Here is a 21,614-nt window from a genome sequence, read left to right on the forward strand (position 1 = left end):
TGTACATGATTCCACCATCTCCTACTTGGCAGACCCAGCTTGCTGGATGTCTGCAAGGATTCTTCCTGCAACTATATGGAATATTGATGTTGGTTGGTTTAAGGCAGCCGAGGATGATTCCCGAGGACCAAGTCCTCTTGTACCAAGCAAGTGTACTCTGTGCTGGAGTAACATGGGGCAAACAATGTAGTGAATTACCATGCCTGGGTGTGCTTTCTATATTGAGTTCGCAAGTTTGCAGGTAAAGTGATTTCATGTACTGATATTCCCTCTTCCCTGTGGCCCTAAAAGAGAGTTTAAGGTCACTTCAAGGTCGACTAGGTGTCAAATGTATGCAGTTTCAGTTGATGTTTAACTCTCTTCGTGTCACAGTTACTCAGCTGGAAAAGGCTGGTCTGTGTCGTTGTTGGATATGGTTGAAGTTGTTTGGAAATGTGGTCACTGGTCTGCCTGGCAAATGCAATGTATGCTTAGTCTGGGGCAAGTTCCCTGCAGTCATCAAGTTAACAGAGAGAAAGCTGTGTGTATTCAGGTGGATTAGTTGATTATTCATGGAGATGTAAAGAAGATCCAATATGTTCCCTTGTGCTGGGTTGGTCCAACAGCTTTGCTGGCTGTGTTTTCATCCAAGTTCATTGTCAAAGTTTGATTTTGCTCATTACTCAGATCATATGGACCAACTGGTGGTTCTTCAACACATCATGGATCATCCCAAGCAGCATTTCATGACTGATTTTTTCCAGGTGCTGCTGAAGGGTAACAAGTAACACTAGTGGTTTGGCATCTGTTAATCTTTTTTTGGCTTAGATTCTGTCTGGCAAGGCTTTCCCTGCCAAAATGGGTTAGAGGCAATTCAGGATGCAGCACTCAGTTTTATAACTGACAGGGCAAGGAAATATTTTGAAAACTCAGATCTGAGGTGTTCCCACTGGGCTTAACGAGTGCAACAATGTTTTTGTGTCTTCAGAATGAGGATACGTGCTATGTCATAAAGTTACAGTGAGTTATGGAGTAATATAGCACCGAAACAGGCCTCTTGGCCCACTGAGTATATGCTGATCATCAAGTACCCCTTTGCACTAATCTCGCACTCGTCCTGTTTTATTCTTCCCACATTCCCATTAACTCCCCACAGATGCGCTCACTCAGCTTTTACTTGAGGGGCAAATTACAGTGGCCAGTTAACCTACCAATCCGCACACCTTTGGGATGCAGGAGGAAGCCACGTGGTCACAGGGAGAGTATGCAAACTTCAGAATGACAGCACTGTAGATGAGGAGTGAACCCAGAATGCTGGAGCTGGGAGGCAGCTGCTTACTAGCTGGACCACTGTGTCCTTGCTCAAGAGTTGCAGTCACGGATGTTAATTCCTTATCAGTGGTCCATTTTTCTTCAACTTCTTGTTGATTTTGTTGTCTCTAGCCAAGCTAATCTTCATGATCTTGATGATGGCCTTTTCATTTTGGTTCTGTACAAGTTGGTCACTGAAGGTGTTGCCTAGGTGCTGAAAATGCATTTGGATAGTCTGCTGTTTTGAAGCAGTTGCTGTGCTCCCTGGTTTCCTGAAACATTGTGGTGTTACTTTGCTTTCCTTTGGTCATAGCTCAGTTTCTTGATTAAGGACCAAGCTTTCTTGCCATTGTGATCTATATTGATGTATATGATCATTGCTTAAAAAGGGTATGGGTTCTAGAACAAGTCCAGAAATGAGCTCTTTTCTGACTGCAGTGGTGTCTTGTGTGATGGGTTTAATTTCTTACATTTGTATATCCTTTTTAGAAAAACAGGTAGAAGTGGGTGTTAATGGTTGACGTATATTGCAGTCAGGCAAGGCACAGATGTTGGTTTGTGATTTGTTCTGCACCCTGATTGGATGTGTCCTCCGTCAGCTCATTATTTACCAGATTAGATTTGACATCTATCCATGCTCAGTCAAGTCCTCTGTGAATTCCTGCTTGTTAGCCTTACGGATGTTGAAACAAATACAGAATGATACTTTCTCTTGAGTGAAAAGTTTGGATTGTGATAAGATAGTGTTGAAATGTAGAATTAGATCTATGATCATCTTTTAGGTTGGTGTCAGAATGTTGCAGTTTGTTTTCTGGCTTCCACTGTGAAAGGAACAGGGTGAAGTTTTGTGTCCCACTCTCCCAGTATCCATCAGTTCTCTATCTTAATTGGAAATGTGTCTGTAGGTCTTGCTGTTCATCACCAATGATATAGAGATGTAAACCCAAAAATATTAGAAATGCTCAATTAGTCAGACAGTACCTGTGGAGAGAAAGAGTTGCTATTTCAGGTTATCAACCTTTAATTGGATGGGTCATTAACCTGAAACTTAAATTCTTTTTTTTCCATTGCTGCTGCCTGACCTTACACTTCCAGCATTTTCTGTTTTATTTCAAATCCCCAGAAAATGCAATATTTTGTATTTTAAATGATGTTTTGAGTTTTATTTGAGGTGTCATTGATTCAGAACATTGAGATTTTCTCTCTGGTTGGTTGTCAGATGAACTAATTTGAAATTTCGCATATTGGGGTTCAGTAACTTGGTTTCATTGGGTCTCAATAGGGATTCCTGATTTGTGCGATCTTTAAAATCACTGGCTTTATCCTGGGTAATTGTGGTGGGCTACAAGCTGGTCCTTTGTGTGTCTCGTGCAGATGCAGCACCTGACATGTGCCTTTAAGCTAGATTTTGCCAATTTGATGCCATTTGATGAAAGAGTTGCTCTGAACATCAGCAGATACGACAGTGTAGGCCCTGAATAGGGTCCTGTTTTGTGATGACCATTACATGTGTGTCAGCGTTAAGGCATGTTTAGTTAGTACTTGGGACCACAGGATCAGAATTAAAAAGAAGCCCTGGTCAGTGATGTGGATTCTTCTGCTGTACGTCCCCTTGAATATCTTTTCCATTCACCACCTTTCCCTTGGCAAAGAAGTGTATAACTGGGGGGGGGGGGGGGCATAATTTGTTTACAGATTAAAAGGAAGTGGTAGAAATACTTTCCCCTTGACCACTTATATTTGGAACTTGGTGGCTGAATTCAAAAACCCTCATCCTTTTTAGAAAAGCAAATGGAAGAGTTTATTAATGCCCTGCCACATAGAAAGTTACAGACTAAGAACTAGGAAATGGGATTTGTCTGAAGAGTTCTCTTCCAGTTAGCAATGAGCTGACTGCCTGCTCTTACTCTGTAAACTTTATTATCCTATGAAAAAGGCAAGTGTTGCATTTCCTCTTCATTCACAGGAAGGCTCTGTGGGAAGGAGTGTGGCTATTGTTGACTATGGATTGAACAAGTGTGTCCCCAAGTCAATCACCCCTTTTTGTTATGCTGATAGTGAGAGATATAATTAGTCCAGATGTCTGGATTCTTCTAACATCTCTGCCTTGGATGCTACAAAAAATCCTAGAACAGGCTCTGACAGCAGTTTGTATTTTTTCATTGTGAGGTAAGAGCTGTACATAAAAATGGATTTGTTCAAAGTAATGAACAATGCAAGAAATGTGGTACTTGCATCTGAAAAAAAAATAATGATCATGGATTCATGCAGCACAGAAATGGGGGCCTTTGGCCAACCATCAAGCACTCATTTACACTAATCCTATTTTATTGTCCTTGCATTTCCATCAACTTCCCCCAGATTCTACTGCTCACTTGTACAATGTGGGCAATTTACAATGGCCAATAAACGATCAACCCACATGCCTTTGAGATGTGGGAGGAAACTGGAGCACCTGGAGGAAACTTGCTCAGTCATGGAGAAAATGCAAACTCTACACAGACAGTGCTGAAGGTCAGGATCGAACCTCTACTCATTGTGCCACTCTGCTGCCTACTTCAAAGAACCTCCCCATGTGATCAAATTTAAAGTAGTAGTTGCTGTCATAAGACAAAAGGTTTCCTAATATCAGTAATTAGATAAATGATGAGATAACCCGGCATTGCCATTACTCGGACTGTAATTATTGGGCAAATGTGCTTTGCTCTTTTTGAATAGTATCATGGAATTTTTTTTGTTTACTTAGTAGGACAGGTAGATTTCACCTGAAAAGCAGCACATTGAACAGTGTAGCACTCTGTCGTACACTACAATGTCAGCCAGTCAGTCGTAGAGGGATACAATGTGGAAACAGGCCCTTCAGTCTCCTCACGTTTTCTTTAACTTTTTTCTTTCCTTGCCCCCCTCCCCCGCTCCCCACTGCAGATTGCCGATTCTACCACTCATCCACACATTCAGGATAATTTATATGGTCAATTAACCTACCTCTTTGGGATGTGGGAAGAAACTGAAGCAGGTGGAAAAAAAACATGCAGTTATAGGGAGAAAGCACAAGCTCCACAGAGACAGCACTGGAGATCAGGATCGAACCTGAGTCATTTGGACTGAAGCAGTAGCTCTATTAGCTGCACCACAAACCCTGGGACTTGGTTGCTTAAGTTGCAGGGCTTGCATTCACCTCAAGTGAGTGTTATCTCTGAGCCAAGGCTATAAGGAGATGGTAACTCTAGAAAGAATTAAAATTAAGACTGTTAAATCAAAGTCCCAGAGAGTAACTCTTGCTTAGACTAGTGAGGAATCCAAACTATCTTTTGAAGAAGTGGAATAAAATTTTTATTGCTACATCAAAAGGCATGCAACAGATCGAGATTCAGTATCGTGATGAACTGACATCTGTCTCCTCAAGAGCTCCGGAGGCTTTGCATGCCGTTCAAATCTGAGCTTAAAAAAGTATATATATAACGCTGAAAAATGGTGACCCTGACACACTTGGGATTTGTTCACTGTTGAGACTAATGATCTACAAAACACCATCTCAAACCAGAACAATGCCTTGCTTGTCCTATAGTTTTTAAGGAAATCAAATTGGCCAAATGAGGATTTCTAAAGTGTTGTGCAGGTTAAGTCGGTGTGAACGGTCTCGTCCTCTAATCAGCACAGCCCCTATCTTGTAGTTGGGGGCACACTGCTCCAGAAGGAAGGAAACCAACACTGGGGCTGCCTTGGGGGACGGTGCGGGCAAGTGATCGTGAGTTGAATGAAGGGCTCGAAGCAGCAGCCGGAGGGTGGAGCGCTCGGCCATCGTTTGCTGCCGCCTGCCTCAGTGACGTTGCCTGCTGCCGGGCTGGCGCTCGGGGCTCGAGTGCTCCAGCCTGGCTCCGATGCTGGCAGATCCTCCTGGTTCGATTGCTCGCACCTTCCCCCTGGGTCTGCTGCAGGAGGGAAGGGAAGGGAAGTCCGTCCTCCCCATCCCCCCTCCCTCCCCTCCCTCCCATCCCCTCCCTCCCCCCTCCCTCCCCTCCCTCCCCTCCCTCCCCTCCTCCCTCCCCCCCGAGTGGTAAAACATTAATTGCCCAATGAAGGATCAGCCCGGCCCTCCTCTGGGAGGGGTGTGCATGGGGTGCGCGGCGTTTCGAGATGTGGACGACGAGTGGCCTGGTGTGGTTCCCCCCCCTCCCCCTGGGCCGGGGTGCAGACCCCTTCTCTTCCCCCCCCCCCCGCACCCTGAACCCCACTATCATGTTCAAGTTTGAGTTTATTGTCATAGGCATCTATACCCAGGGGTAAATGTTAGCTATTTGCAGCAGCAGCGTAGTGCATTATAAACATGTTAACATAGACTTAAATTACTATAAATTCTACATAACTTGCACCACGAAATGAACTTAAAATGAACATAATGACATTAGTGCAAGTTGAGAGACAAAAAGACATATTGCCTGAGGTAGGGTTAGGGTCTTTCAGGTCGGTTCAAGAACCTGATGGCAGTGGGGAAGAAGCTGTTGTTGAACCTTGAGGTGTGGGTCTTCAGGCTCCTGTACCTCCTGCCTGATGACAGCATCAAGACAAGGGCATGGCCCAGATGGTGGGGGTCCTTAATGATGGATGTTGCCTTCCTGAGACATCGTCTCTTGTAGATGTCTGTGATGGTGGGGAGAACTGTACCCGTGATGGAACTGGTCGGGTCTTGCATCCCTGTGCATTGGAGCTGCCATACCAGGCCATGATGCAGCCAGTCAGAATGCTTTCCACCATACATCTGTAGAAGTCTGTCAGTCTTCAATGACATGGCGAATATCCTTAAACTTTGATACAACCTTGCTGATTGCTGATTGAAAGTATCGTTTCACTTGCTTTCCACCCCCCCCCCCCCACCCCCCCCCCGTGCAGGACATGGTTCTTAGCATGCTCTCACACTGAAAACACTTGTGGCATGGGGGTGAGATCTTCAATCCAGAGACATTTCTTATCTCTCTCCACAGCCCTACTTTGCCAACAGTGTGTTGGCAAGATTCTTTGATTTATGAAAGGGCTGTATTGTGTTAAACATAAATTGATACAGCTTTTGACATACGCTTAAATATAAGAAAATCTGTTTGTATTCCAGAGCTCAGTAATAGTTATATCAGCAATTACATTTTAAATCAAAATATAAATAATGCACCATTTCAGATTATTACTCAATAATAGAACTAAGGGGTCTTGACAGGATGGGTAGGGATAGGATGCTTTCTCTTGTGAGAGAATCCAGAATAAAGTATAACTTTAAGGAGTTTCCTGTTTAATAATGGATTTTCCTTTGAGTATTGTGAATCTTTCAAACTCTATTACTCAAAGGATGCTGGAAACAGAGAGTTGGAATATTTTTATTGCAGAGATGCGTGGATTCTTAATAAACAAGGGAGTGACAGGCTCAAGGCAATGTGGAAATGAAGTTGCAATCAGAACAGTTGTGATCTTAGAATGACAGAATAGTTCTGATGGGAAGAAGGACCCATATCTGCTCCTAATTCACATTTTTTGTGTATGTGACAGTGGTGGCTTTGCAAGTGGAGGTGGCATGAGGGAAGGTGGAAGGCAGAGTTGTTACTGGAGTTGGGGTGATGATAGTGGTGGTAAACTTGGGCTTGATTAAGTTTGCAATGTTGCTTGTGAGGGTTCTTTCTTATTCCTGGGTGGCTGATTTAAAGAGAATTAAGTGGCATCATTAGAAATTTGACCACTTTTTCATTTGGTAAAGCTCCTTGTAGCAAGGCAAGGCATGACTGTAATGTAGTCACATTTAATGTTGCACTTCATATTGCTGCTGTTGTCTTTGAGCAAACAATAGCTGGCTTCAGTGTTGAAGGATGCCTCCAAAAGGCTTTGCTTAGTGGGCTATTTTGGTGATGGGAGTGTTTTGAGGGTTGCTTCATGTTCCTCTTGTAACTACAGCTCACTGTCTAACAGATGCTTGTTGGTAAGCTCTTCAGCCCAAGGTTCCAATAACTCTTCCATATCAAACCCAGCTTCGTTTGGCAAACTGACTGGGAAAATACCGTGGCTAGCCCTGAATCCATTACCTTCCTCGTACTATTTCAAGTCCTGCCACAATAATGCTTTTTCTGCATCATCATAAAACTAAGGGGTACATGCTATTGGATTCTGATCTTCTACCTACATGCTTAACCCATCTATTATTTTCATTATTATATCTCTGACCTTTGTAATACAGAATTCACTTCAAAGGGTAACACTTTGGGCACTATTTTATTTTGTTAGCATTTGTAAGGATTGCTTGTATCATCGACATGGCAAGATTTAACAAATGCTGAATGTCCACCAAGTGTTCATGTTTTCTTTTACTTGTGTTAATTACATTCAGCTTGCAGTGATTTCTTAGGAGAAGTACAGTCTTCAGAATTGCTAAGGCATTTTTGAAACTATTTTGAAGGATGCACTAAAGTTGTTGTAAGTCATGATAACAAGCAGAGCACCGTGATTGTCACAAAGACACAATTGTGGGAGGAAGTGCAAGCTGCATTATGGATGGAAAATGAATTGCTTTTTGTTAGAGCAAAAAAAACTTCTTAAATCAAGGACACGTACACCAAAGAGTCGATCAAATATTCATAAATGTAGAAGCAACTGTATGCTTGTGATGGTTGTGGTTTTTGCACAATCATTAAATCTGTGACTGCAGTGATTTCATATTTTGCAGAGACCATGTAGACCATTGACAGCTAGACAGCTGCTGGAGCCACAGCATATGTCATTCATTTAAAATTATTTGCACATGATTTAGTAATGATTAATAAAGACAGCATAAAATTGCAAAATAATTTCCTGATTAATGTATGTGAAGCAGGAAAATGATTTAGCATTTACTCTGTCAGTCTTCTTGGGAAAGGGCTGGAGTTATTTTTTTCGCCGAACAATAGAAGCTTCTATCTTAAATTTGTATCTGCCAAGATGCCTTTGGTTAATATAGGATTCCATTTTATTGAATTTTGAAAGGAGATTGGAATCATGAAGAAACAGTACACAAATGTTATTCACTACTTTGAACTGTTCAGAATCTGTGGGTCAGATAGATTGAAAAGACTTGCCTTTTAACACAAATAAGGCATCCAAGTCTTCAGCCAAAAAAACTTGCTTATAAATAGGGTGCTAGCGGTTACCCAATTTGGATCCAGGTCGACTTTTTTGAGAGTGTGTGTTAATGCTAATTTTGGTTATGAATTCTTTGCAGTGGCATTTATTAAAATGTTTTCTTTCTATAGGCACATATAAAGTTACATTACTTGATGCGTGCCAATACCTTTTGAAACCAAAATCAGAGCCAGTGGTCCCAAATCTGCTCATTGCTTTTCTTTTGATTATGCTTCAAATAGTGGTCAACATTGAAAGCTTTAAAGATTGATTCCACATCACTAAATTTCTTTGTTGTGATAAAGTGTTGCTCATGGTTAGGACCTGTTGGTGTATTTGAGTTAAAATATCTGATGCAAATTGGGAAGCTTGCATGGAACTCTTGCTCTAACTTTCTGCCATGTGGGAACATTGTTTGCCTAATTATCTGGTTCTAAATTGCTAAATAGTTAATCTGATAAGGTTAAACTTGGAAACAGCAGCATAGGATAGGTTTGCTCACATTCATGGGAGAGATTTTTTGTAAAAATTCATTTCAAATTGCTAAAGTGACAGTACACAAAGAATACTTTGAAGGAGACACTTGAATATTTTCTATGCATGTGAAATTATTAAGGACATACTACAAAAATAGGGTGAACAGATGAGTAATAATTCAATTACAAAGAGATATGCAACCAGACTTTTGTTTTTTATTTGAATTGCAAGATAACAAAGTTGTCTGTTGGGATAAAGGCAGAGGTTTGGGCTGAATGTTTTAAAATACACATGTCAAAAATATTCTCTTTCCCCAGCAGAGTAACTTGGCAAAATTATTGTAGAATAAGCCAAATGTGGAGGTTAACCAGGGCAACAACATTGCAGGCCCTAGTGGCTCAAATGCTTTAATCAACCAGTTGGAGTAATCTGATAAATTATTAGTGCGTTTTACTAATATGGTATCAGATTTATTTTCCCAACTTAATTAAAGCAGTCTTGAAATGAATATAAAGGCCCGAAAGAAGGAACTGAGATTAAATATTGGGAGCAATGTGTGGATAAGGAGCTGAACCAAGTGGAGTGCTTGAAGTATCAGGTTGGACGTGGCTGGTTACTGCAGATGATGCTGCTGGATCAGCAACTTTCATTTATTTCTTGCTGCTGAATTAGGTCAGCTCGGATTGTCGTACAGCATGGAAACAGGTCCTTCGGCCCATCTGGTCTGTGCTGACCAAGATGTCCATCTAAGATGGTCCCAATCGTTTGCATTTGGCCCATAGCCCTCTAATCCTTTCCTATTCATGTACCTGTCTAAGTACCTTTTTAAATGTTGTTAATGTACCTGCCTCGACCACTTCCTCTGGCAGCTCATTCCATATACTGACCACTCTCTGGGTGGAAAAAGTTGTCCCTTACCTTCCTATTAAATCTCTCCCCTTTCACCTTAAACCATCTGGTTCTTGATTCTCCAACCCTGGGGGAAAAGACTATGTGCATTCACCCTATCTATGCACCTCATGATTTTATACACCTCTGTAAGATTATCCTTCATTCTCTTCACTCTAATAAATAAAGTCCTAGGCTGCTCTATAACTCAGTCTCTCAAGTCCTGGCAACATCCTCATAAATCTTTCCTGAACTCTATCCAGCTTAATGGCACCTTTCCTACAGCAGGGTTCCCAAAACTGAACACTATATTCCAAATGCAGCCTCACCAATATCTTTACAACAGTAACATAATATCCTAACTTCAGTGCCCTGACTGATGAAGGCCAGCTGCCAAAAGCCTCCTTCACCACCCTGTCTACCTGTGAAGCCACTTTCAAGGAACCATGTACTTGTTCTCCTCGGTCCCTCTCTACTATGACATTCCCTAGGGCCCAACCGTTCACTTTGAAGGTCCTACCCTGACTTGGTCTTCCCAAACTGCAGCACCTTGCACTTATCTGAATTAAACTCCATTTGCCATTTCTAGGCCCACTTACCCAGCTGATCAAGATACCGCTGTAATTCTCGATAACTATCAGTTAGAGAAACAGTTGGGATACCATTCATTATTTTGGGGTGGTCCTGTTCATAACGACACAAAGGCAAGCCATTGCTTGAATGAGATGAAATATCGTTTTACATTCACATCACTTTATTAACGAAGAGAAGAGACCTGTTGGCCATGGCTCATTGGTAGCATTCGTGTGCTATTTGTAAGTTTGAGTGCAATGATTTGAGCAAGTTCTCAGTACTGCATTTCCGGTACTCCCAGTGCAGTGTTGAAGAAATGCAGAAATGTTGGGTTGTAAAATTAAATAGCAGTGGCATCTACTCTCACAGATAAATGTAAAAGATCCCCTTTGATTATTTCAAGAACTGTCGTGGAATTCTCCGCAGTCCCCTGGCCAAAAGTAATTAACCAAGACCAATAAAGCAGTTGATTTTTTTTATTAACTGGTTCTCGTGTGTAAACTTGGCTGCTGCATTCCCTGTGTTAGAAGAGTGAAGACTCTTCAAAAGTATGCAAATTGATTGTGAAGCGCTCGGGGTCCCCTGAAGTTGTGAAAAGTGCCGGATACGAGAACTATTGAAGGGAATGAGAGGTTGGAAATGAAGCCAATGTTTGAAAGAACAGAGGTGTTTTGGGTTTGTTGAAGAAAGGAAGATGTAAAAGTAGTTTTGAGACAGCATGCTAGTGGAGAAAACTTCAATAAAACTCAGATAATCTGGTATGCTCGGGACTTTGCCAGACTGACGGATTTGCTCGACTATTGGGTGCTACGCACTTTTAATTCATTTTTTTTATGTGTCATATTATTATGACACATTTTTCAGTGAACAAGGTGGCATGGGAATGGGGTGCAGTGTGTGGGAAGGGAGCACCACATCAGCTGGTGAACCAGATGCCAAACTGTCTCGATTTCCGAATAGTTGAATAGTGGATTATCGGAGTTTTATTATATTAGGAAATGTCAAATGTTGTGGAAACCAAAAAGAAAGTTGGATGCTTTCCAAGTTGTTAGGTGGGGATGGGGTAAAATTAGAGGCTCTTGAGGACAAGAAAAATTTGGAAAGGCACAGGCAAAGAGAGCTAGTTCATGGTTTGTGGAAGACACGGCCTTTGTGGATGCTTGACTAAATTAATCAAAGGATTTGGACAAGTTATGGCAGGTGGATGGTTTTAGCTTTAATCTGCTACTCATACTACTTATAATTCTTGCTTTCTCTCCCATCTTTCCATACCTGTCCTCCCTTGATTTCATATGCTTTCCACTCATCTTCTGATCACTTGGTTATCTTTCTTGGTGACTTTCTTTCTAATATGAATCAATCCAAATGACTTCCCTTTTAAGACTACGCCCCCTTGCTAACCTCCCTCCCACTCTAGAAATCCCACCCTTGACTTGCATGAGTTCTTCACTTATCTCAGCCAGCTTCTCCTTCTACTTTCAAGGTCTTTGAATGTAACTATCATCTCTCAATTTGTGCCACTTCTTTCTCTGAATCTTTTCAGTTGTGTTCCTTCTTTGTGCTTCAATGTTGAGATTGTTGAAACAGAAATGAAAAATTGGATCCTTTGTAACAGTTACACAATCTCTTTTGTTCTCAACAGCCTTCTCAGGACATTTGATGTAGTTGACCACATTGCCCTCCACTGTTATGTGAACTGACCTTGCATTGTTCCATAACTAATTGTCCCACTGCAATTACATATTGACAGCATTGCTTTCTCATCCTCTCTAAGTAAGCTCTGACCTTGAGTTCCTTGTTTTTCTTCTCATCTGCATTGTTGTACCTTCATGACATCTGCAGGTTTAGTCACATGATAAGCAATTATAATTCACTGTTACTTGACCCTGCAACCATTTCATGATTCAGTTTCTGTCTGCAAAAAGTCATGAACAGGTTAAAATTACTTCAACTGTAAAGAAAATACTGTTCAGTTATTTGCTTCAGAAAGAGAGATTTGCATAACGTTTGTGCCTTTGACAACTTTGGATTGTCCCAGAACACTTTACAGCCGATGAAATACTTGGAAGAGGAGCAGCAGATGTGGGGAACATGGCAGCAGTTTGCACACAGCAGGCTCTCTCGGAGCCAGATGATCTGTTTCTGGAGGTGTTGGATGGGAGAAGTACAATGCAGGACTTGGACTCAACTAGCACAGGCCCCATTGGGCAAATTACCCCGTGACTCTAGAGCTCCTCTGCTCCTATTTGAAATAGTATCTCGGGTTGCATTACCTGCACTTGAGAGAGGAGAGATGTGGCTTTGGCTTAATGCCTTATTCTGAAAAATGTAAATTCCACATAATCATTGTTGACTAATTCTGCTCCAATCACTCTCCGGCTGAATTGGGTGATGATATCCTATACAACTTGGGGCTTCTAACCTTTTATCCCTATTGTTTAATCTCCATTTCAACATAACATACACTTCCATGCTGTCACACTCTCTTCGATATTCAATTCCTTAAAACACAACATCTGGCCTGTAATCCTCCATCCCTAAAATTCTACCAGGATCCACCTCGCCCAAAGCTACCTGCATCTGACATTCTCTATTTCCCATCACCACCTTCCTCCCTGAAACTGGTAACATTCATTCCCCTACTACTGCTCCCCACTCCTCCCCCCCCTCACAATCATCTAACTTGCGCTGAACATAAAACCCTTTATGATATTCAAATTCCTTGCTCCTTTGTGCACCAAAGCTTTGAAACCTGTGTCGTTTGATCCTGCATCTTTCAGTTCTCATTTGATTTCATCCCGAGGGTTTGGAAGACCAAGCTGTTATTAACCTTGCTCCCAGTTCACATCTCAGCATATATCATTCTTTTCCGTGGTCATAGGATTTTTAAAAATGTTTCAATATGCTGCATATATCTAAATTATTACTTATTCCTAAATTTAATCGGAAGGTAAACTTTTAAAGCAAATGGAACGTATGTTGGCAATAACCAGTGTTAAATTTGCAAAATTATCATTAATCCAGGATCTATTGGATTTAACAAGCTTTCCCTTGCTATTATTGGGTGGATTTCCTTCACCTGTGATGGTATTACAAATAATAGTCCACATCTATTTTTCTTGCTGGAACCTGAACCAAAGAGATTGAATTATCATTGAATGCCTTGCCCAGTGTGTTGGGTTTTTAATAAACTTAAGTTTATCATTACTGTAGTTCTTGGGTGTTGCAAAGGATGCACTGTATAATTATGCATTCAAGTTTTTAGGGGTGATTAATTCTGCTTGCTTAGCTGATCAGTTCTTCAAGTTTGAGTATCCTTCATTGATGTCATCTGATTAATTTTGATATTGTCTGACATTTTCAGGGCCTTTTGTTCCAAGTCCATTTGGCCTATCAAAAAGTTAAAATTGTATATTGTTAAGAAAGTAATGTCAGAGGATGGGGGTGGAAATAGACTGTCGAGGGGTGGGAGTGGGAGTACACAATACAGGAGGCAGCTATTTGCCTGGTTATCTTGCTTCTAGTGGTATGGCAAATGAGATGAAGGGTTATACTATTATCGTGAGGTGAAAGGTGGAAATATTCAAGAATTGTTGATCAGACAAGAACAGTAGGAGGGCTATGAATGGAAGCCCAGTACACAAGTGCAGAATTCCAGAGTCAAAAGTTTGTTGCATTTTCCATTCAAAATTCTGTGGTGATATATCTAGGTTTCCATCTGAGGCCCCCCCTGCTTCCTACATCATAGAAATTGTCCTTCAGCAATTTGATTCTGCTCGCATAGCATTAAAGAATTGTTGAGTGCAATGGATGCAGCAAAGGCTGTGAGCCCCACTGATATCCTGGCTGCAATAATGAATAGTTCATTCACAGCTAGCCCTTGAACTAGCTGCTTCAATATAGTTGCAACAAAGGCATTGAGTAGTGAAGCGGAACATTGTTCAAGTATGAGCTATTTACAAAAACAGGTAAAATATACTACCTTCCCATCCTACTCTTCACCATCAGCAACATGATGTAACACTCCTTGACAATGCTATCAAGAGGCAGCTAGTCACTGAGACCTTGCTAGATTGCCAATACTAATTGGCTCAAAATCTTAGTATCGATTTGATTCAATAGTGGACGACAGAGTGGATGAGTGAGTTACTGTCCTTAATGTCAAGACATATCTTGAATCAGTGGAGCACTAAGGAGCCAAATTAAATTTGAATCAAGGGGAAAAATCTTCATTGTCCGGAGTCATATTTAGCTAGAAAGTTGAGGGTTGTGACTCCTGGTCAGGCCTTGTGCTTAGAATCTGGATTTGTGAACCAGTGCAATACTGAGTGAATGATTTCTTGATGGGAATGCAGTTGTTCAAATGTGATGCTAACCTGTTGAAAGTGGATACAATGAAATCCCATGATATTATTCAAGATGTCCTGCTGATATTTCTCCCTTGTTCAATATTACACACATAGTGTTCGGTTTTGCTCCTTGCTGCGATTTGTGGATTGTCTGCATAATAGTTGCTGGATTTCATAAGTAAATTTAATGAAATGTTTTGAGCTGTTTTGTTGATGGAATAAGATGATAGTTGACATGTTTAGATCAGTTGCAAATATCTATTGTTCAGAGTTATTATTTACTCCTAAGTTTTGTAACTTCCTATTACTAAAGTATCCTGTATTGTCATATATTTTTCTTCTATGGAAGCGGCATTCCCGGGTGCAGTAGTGGGAGTTGACTTTGAGTCAGTGGAATGGATTAATACAGATTAAAGTGAACTTTGATTTTCACAGTAAAGGTTATAGTTATGGTGGCGTGCACACGCGGGACTCGAACCGCCATTGGGAGTCACGGCGCACGCGCGGAAGCGCGTTTTGAACTACCCGTTTGCGGCAGACCTTCTGGGAATGTTCTGACGTCACGTCCGCCGCGTGGGCGCTTGGGTAGAGAGTTTGGCGCGCTTTTGTTTGTTGGAGTAAAGATTCTGAGTTCGGCACTCTCTGCCTCCGTGTCATTCTTCTGTAGCGCGTCGCGTTCGGCTACATTTTGGTGACCCCGATGTTCCAGACGGCATCTGGAACCGACGACTCAACGACCAGCCATGAGTTCGAGCAACTCGCACAGCGCAGTCTCTCTGAAGCTTCCGACTTTCTGGGCCACTCAGCCCCGTGTTTGGTTCGAGCAGGCTGAGGCCCAGTTCCACATCAGAGACATTACAGTCGACGCCACGCGGTACTACTACGTGGTCAGCGCGCTCAACCAGGACATGGCAGGCCGGATCATCGACTTCCTACACCAGCCACCAACAGAGGACAGGTACACTAAGATTAAGGCGCTTCTGATCCATACCTTCGGACTCTCCCGCCACGAGCGAGCCGCGCGGCTCCTGCACATGGACGGTCTGGGCGACCGCACGCCATCCGAGCTCATGAACGATACGCTAGCGCTCGTGGATGGCCATAAGCCATGCCTGTTACTTGAGCAGTTGTTCCTCGAGCAAATGCCGGAGGATGTTTGCCTCCTCCTCGCGAGTGAGGATTTCAGTGACCCATGCAGGGTCGAGGCTAAAGCTGATGTCCTTTGGCAGACCAAGCAACGTAGAGCAGCCTCCATCGGCCTGGCCACGACTGTGTGGCCCAAAGCCCAGGCCCCACAATCGAAGCCGTTGAGGCCCACGGGGGAGAAGGACGAAGCTTCGGAACAATGGCGTTTCTATCACCAAAGATGGGGTTCAGGCGCACGCTGCTGTTGCCCACCATGTGCCTTCCCGGGAAACGCCGGGGCCAGCCGTCGCTAATGGCTACGACGGCTGGCCACAGAGACAGCCTCCTGTACCTCTGGGACCGACACTCCGGGCGGCGCTTCCTGGTAGACACCGGGGCCGAAATCAGCGTACTTCCCCCCCCCCCCCCCCCGAACATGGACACTCGTAACGCGGTCCCAGGCCCCGAGCTCACTGCCGTGAACGGCACCAGTATTTGAACGTACGGCTCACGAACCATGCCGCTGCGTTTCGGGTCCAGCCTTTTCACTTGGACTTTCACGTTGGCAACGGTGTCACAGCCACTACTAGGGGCAGATTTCCTACAGGCCATCTGCTTCCTGGCCGACCTGAAAGGCCGGCATTTGGTCCACACCGAGACATTCCAGACTTTCCAGCTCGGAGAAGCCAAGCTACCGGCCCTCCACCTGGATTCCGTGACCCTCTCGGGTAACGAATTCGCCAGGGTGTTGGCGGAGTTCCCCTCTATAGTCACCCCGCAGTTCTCCATGGCTGACCCCGAGCATGGTGTGCAGCACCACGTCCCCACGCAAGGACCGCCGCTGCACGCCCAAGCTCGCAGGCTCCCACCTGACAAGCTCCACCTCGCCAAGGAGGAGTTCAGTAAGATGGAAGAGATGGGAATTGTATGCCGCTCAGACAGCCTGTGGGCATCCCCGCTGCACTTGGTGCCCAAGTCTGCAGGAGGGTGGAGGCCCTGCGAAGACTACAGAAGGCTCAACGACGCCACAACCACTGACAGATACCCGGTGCCACACATCCAGGACTTCATGGCGAACCTGCACGGAGCGACTATCTTCTCGAAGATCGACCTGGTCCAGGGATACCATCAGATCCCAGTGCACCCCAACGACATGCCCAAGACAGACCTCATCACCTTGTTCGGCTTGTTCGAATTCCTGAGGATGCCTTTCGGTCTCAAGACTGCAGCCCAGACTTTCCAAAGGCTCATGGACTAGGTGGGACATGGCCTGGGTTTCGTTTTCATTAACTTGGACAATATCCTGGTGGCCAGTTCACGCCAAGAACACGTGCCACATTTGCGCCAGCTCTGCCAACGCCTGAGTGACCATGGACTGGCAATCAACCCGGCGAAGTGCCAGTTCGGGCTGACAGAGATCGACATCTTGGGCCACAGGGTTAACCGGCATGGCGCAGTTCCCCTACTGGACAAAGTCCAGGCCATCCGCCAGTTCCCCAAGCCCAGCACGGTCAAGGGCCTGCAGGAGTCCGTAGGGATGGTCAACTTTTATCATCGGCGCTGGCACGCATCATGAGACCCTTGTTCAGCCTGATGGTTGGCAAGGCCAAAGAGGTGGCATGGGACGTGGAGTCCACGAGGGCGTTCAAGGAGGCGCTGGCAAAGATGACCGTCCTAGCACACCCGAGAGTCAATGTACCCATGACGCTCACAGTTGACGCTTCCAACACGGCTGTCGGCGGAGTCCTGGAGCAGCTTGTCGAGGGCCGGTGGCGACCACTCGCTTTCTTCAGCTGGCACCTACGGCCTCCAGAGGTGAAGTACAGTGCTTTCGACAGAGAGTTGCTAGCGCTCTACCTGGCTGTCTGACATTTCGAGTATTTCCTCGAGGGAAGGGAGTTCACAGTCTATATGGACCACGAGCCCCTTACCTTCGCACTGGCCAAGATATCGGACCCATGGTCAGCTCGGCAGCAGAGGCACCTGTCTTTTATTTCAGAGTTCACACCATGGACGTCCGCCATATTGCGGAGAAGAACAGCGTCATCGCCGACACACTGTCTCGCCCCTGCCTCCACTCAGCGGGCATATCGTCCTTGGGAATAGACTACACAGCACTGGCGGAAGCACAACAGTTGGACACCGAGATCCTGGCTTACTGCACCGCCGTTTCGGGACTCCAGTTGGAGGAGGTCCCCATTGGCCCAGCAGCAATTCAACTCCTGTGCGATGTGTCTACCGGCAGACCATGACCCGTGGTACCAGCAGCATGGAGGCGCCGGGTGTTCGACGCGCTGCACGACCTGGCCCACCTGTCCATCTGGGCGTCCATCAAGCTCGTAGCGGACAGATTCATCTGGCACGGTTTGCGCAAGCAGGTCGGACACTGGGCCAGGACCTGCGTACGCTGCCAGACCCCCAAAGTCCAGCGGCACGTGAAGGCTCCCCTCCAGCAGTTCCAACCGATGCACAGGAGGTTCCAACACATCCACGTGGACATTGCCGGCCCCCTGCCAGTCTCCTGGGGCGCCAGGTATATCTTTACCATGGTAGACAGGTTCACCAGATGGCCAGAAGCCGTACCGCTTGCAGACACGTCCACTGGGTCCTGCGCCAGGACACTCATTGCAAACTGGATCGCCAGGTTCGGCCTCCCTACGGACATCACCTCCGACAGGGGAGCGCAGTTCACGTCTGGTTTGTGGACAGCACTGGCGCAGCTCCTGGGCACCCAGCTGCATCACACCACAGCGTACCATCCCCAGTCCAACGGTTTGGTTGAGCGGTTCCACCGGCATCTCAAGTCGGCCTTGATGGCGTGCCTCAGGGACCCCAACTGGACAGACGAGCTTCCCTGGGTTTTACTGGGCATCCACACAGCCCCCAAAGAAGACCTGGGCACCTCCTCGGCGGAATTGGTCTACGACACTCCCCTGATGTTCCCGGGCGAGTTCGTACCAGGGGCCCGAGGTCCAGAAGAAACTCCAGCAGAGGTGCTAACAAGGCTGCGGGACAAGGTAGGGACCCTGGCACCGGTCCCGACCTCCAGGCATGGTCCCACACTGGCCTTCACCCCTAAAGACCTCTGGGACTGTGAGTACATTTTTACTCGCAGGGGCATGCACAAGTCACCTCTACAGTGGCCGTACGAAGGACCCTTCAAAGTGATCTGGCACAACGGATCTACATGTTTCGTGGAGGTGGGTGGCCGGGAAGAGACTTTTACAGTAGACTGCCTCAAGCCGGCGCACCTGGACATTGAGCAGCCAGCGAGGGTACCCACACCGCACTGGCATGGCTGGCCACCCAAATAAGCCACACGGACTGGGGACTCCACTCCCATGATGGATGTCTCTGGGGGGGGGGGGAGGGGGTGGGGGGATGGTGGATTGGTGGCCCGCACACGCAGGACTCGACCCGCCATCGGGAGCTGCAGGCGCATGTGCAGAAGTGCGTTTTGAACTACCCGTTTGGCGCGGGCCTTCCGGGGACATTCTGATGTCACGTCCACCCCGCTGGTCGCGTGGGCGCTTGGTAGAGAGTTTGGCGCGCTTTTGTTTGTTGGAGTAAAGATTGAGTTCGGCACTCTGCCTCCATGTCATTCTTCCGTAGTGCATCGTGTTCAGCTATATAGTAATGAGTACAATCAGAATTACTAAATTCGAATGAGTTTACTTAAGATTACCTCAGGTTGGCTTTTTAATACTTCTGATTCTGGATATTATGCATGAACAGGATCAGAATATTTTTTTGATGAGGTCCTTCTATGTCAACCCTAATCCTGGAAAAATTAAACTGAATGCTTGTCACTATATTAAAGTTAACAAGGGTGCTGTGTGTTTTCTACACCTGTTACGGAGCCTGAGGCAAACTAGGTAAATTTACATTTCCTTTGAACTTGTAACTTGATGTTTACCCATCCCATGAGGATTTTTAGCAGTTTTGCTTATCCACAATGAACAATTCAAGAAGTTTAATGATGGAAACAAACTTGAATTTAAATTGTCCATTTCAAAACCTTTATTCATCCCAAGTATTTAACTGCCAATAAGTTTTAAAGTGTAATCACTTTTGTAACATAGAGAAATCTAATTTGTGCATACTGTTTCTCTCTCCACAGATCTGCCTGGCCTGCTGAGTATTTTCAGCATTTTTTTTATTTTCATTGCGCATACATTTCTCAATTTGTTTTAAATGTTGTCAGAGCGTAAATAGAATTGTTCCCGTTGCTGTCTGGCATGTCTGCTAATCTGTATAAGATAAGATATCCAACATAGAGAAAAAAGTTCATGCCATAAATACGGCCCTAAGCTCTTGTCAAGTAAATAAATGACACACATCTTTATAAATAGCATTTTTCTGGCAAATGCAAGGAGAAGTTACTAAGGTCAACTGTAAGAGTCTCTTTCTTGGAGTCTTAAGTTGTTTTTTTTCCTCTGGTCCACCCACTCTGTGGCATTGCTTTTTGATGAGTTAGTTCCATGGATGCTGGTTGTCTTCCAATATCCACTCTTCATGTTATATTGCACAGTGTGTCACCAGGTTATTTGATCCTGAAGAGCATTGTCAAAGTCTCTTTTTCTATGTCTATTTGAATGTGGTGAATGTTTCAGGAGTGTTCATGGTATAATCAGGGTTGAAAATTCCCATTTATTTTTGTTTGTATCTAACAAATAAACATTTGGTCACACAAGTTGATAGGGTGATAAAGAAAGCCCATGACATGCTTGCCTTTATAGGCTGCATCTGGAGTATTGCATTCAATTCTGGTCGCCCCGTTACAGGAAGGATGTGGAGGCTTTTGAGAGGGTGCAGAAGAGGTTTACCAGGTTGCTGCCTGGATTAGAAGGCAGATGCTATAAGGAGATGTTAGACAAACTAGGGCTGTTTTCTCTGGAGCGGTGGAGACCTGATCGAGGTTTATTAGATTATGAGGGACATAGATAGACGGTTGTTATCTTTATCCCAGGGTCAAAATGTCTAATACTGGAGGGCATGCAGGGGGTGGGGCAAGTTCAAAGGAGGTGTGCAGGGCAAGTTTTTTTTGCACAGATAGCGGTAGGTGCTTGGAATGCACTGCCGGGGTGGTGGTGGTGGAGGCAGATACAATAGAGGCATTTAAGAGGCGCTTAGGCACATGAATATGCAGAGAATGGAGGAATATGAACCATGTGTAGTCAGAAGGGATTAGTTTAATTAGGCATCATTAGCTTAATTAGTTTGGCACAACATTGTGGGTTGAAGGGCCTGTTCCTTTGCTGCAATGTTCTGTGTTCTGTCTTCAACATAGAGCGGACAGATCCGCAAAGGTGGACAGGTTAGACGACCTAAGCTGTCCTTCCAGCTGAGAGTTAAGCTTGTTGGAATTTCATTGCTGAACGTGGAACAGTACAGCTCAGGAATAGGTCTTTGGGCCCACCTTGTCTGCGTTGACCACGATGCCAATTTTAAACTACTCTTCTTGCATGTGGTCCATATCCCACTATCCCCTGCCTGTTCATATGTTGGTCTAAATGCGTGGCCTTCGTGCCTGCTTCTGCCACCTTCCTGGCAACGTGTTCCAGGCACCTTCCACTTGGGGCCTATATATTAAAAAAAATCTTGCCTTGCAAATCTCCTTTAAACTTTCCTCCTCTCGTCTTAAGCTCAGCTCTTCAGTATTTGATATTTCCACCCTGGACAAAAGACTGTCTCTACCCTATCAGTGCCTCTCAGAATTTTGTATACTTTGACCAGGTCACCCCTCAGCCTCCAATGCTCCAGCGAAAACAATTCCAAGTT

At 44.7% G+C, this 21,614-nt stretch overlaps 1 protein-coding gene across 5 annotated transcripts in view; it reads left to right on the top strand.

The window, feature by feature from the left end:
* Window positions 1-21,614, top strand: part of LOC127577845 (activating molecule in BECN1-regulated autophagy protein 1-like) — a 340,012-nt gene that overhangs the window by 9,280 nt on the left and 309,118 nt on the right. The gene's annotated exons all lie outside the window — the stretch shown is intronic.

This window comes from Pristis pectinata, chromosome 14 (assembly GCF_009764475.1).
Source record: "Pristis pectinata isolate sPriPec2 chromosome 14, sPriPec2.1.pri, whole genome shotgun sequence".
Classification (NCBI taxonomy): Eukaryota; Metazoa; Chordata; class Chondrichthyes; order Rhinopristiformes; family Pristidae; genus Pristis; species Pristis pectinata.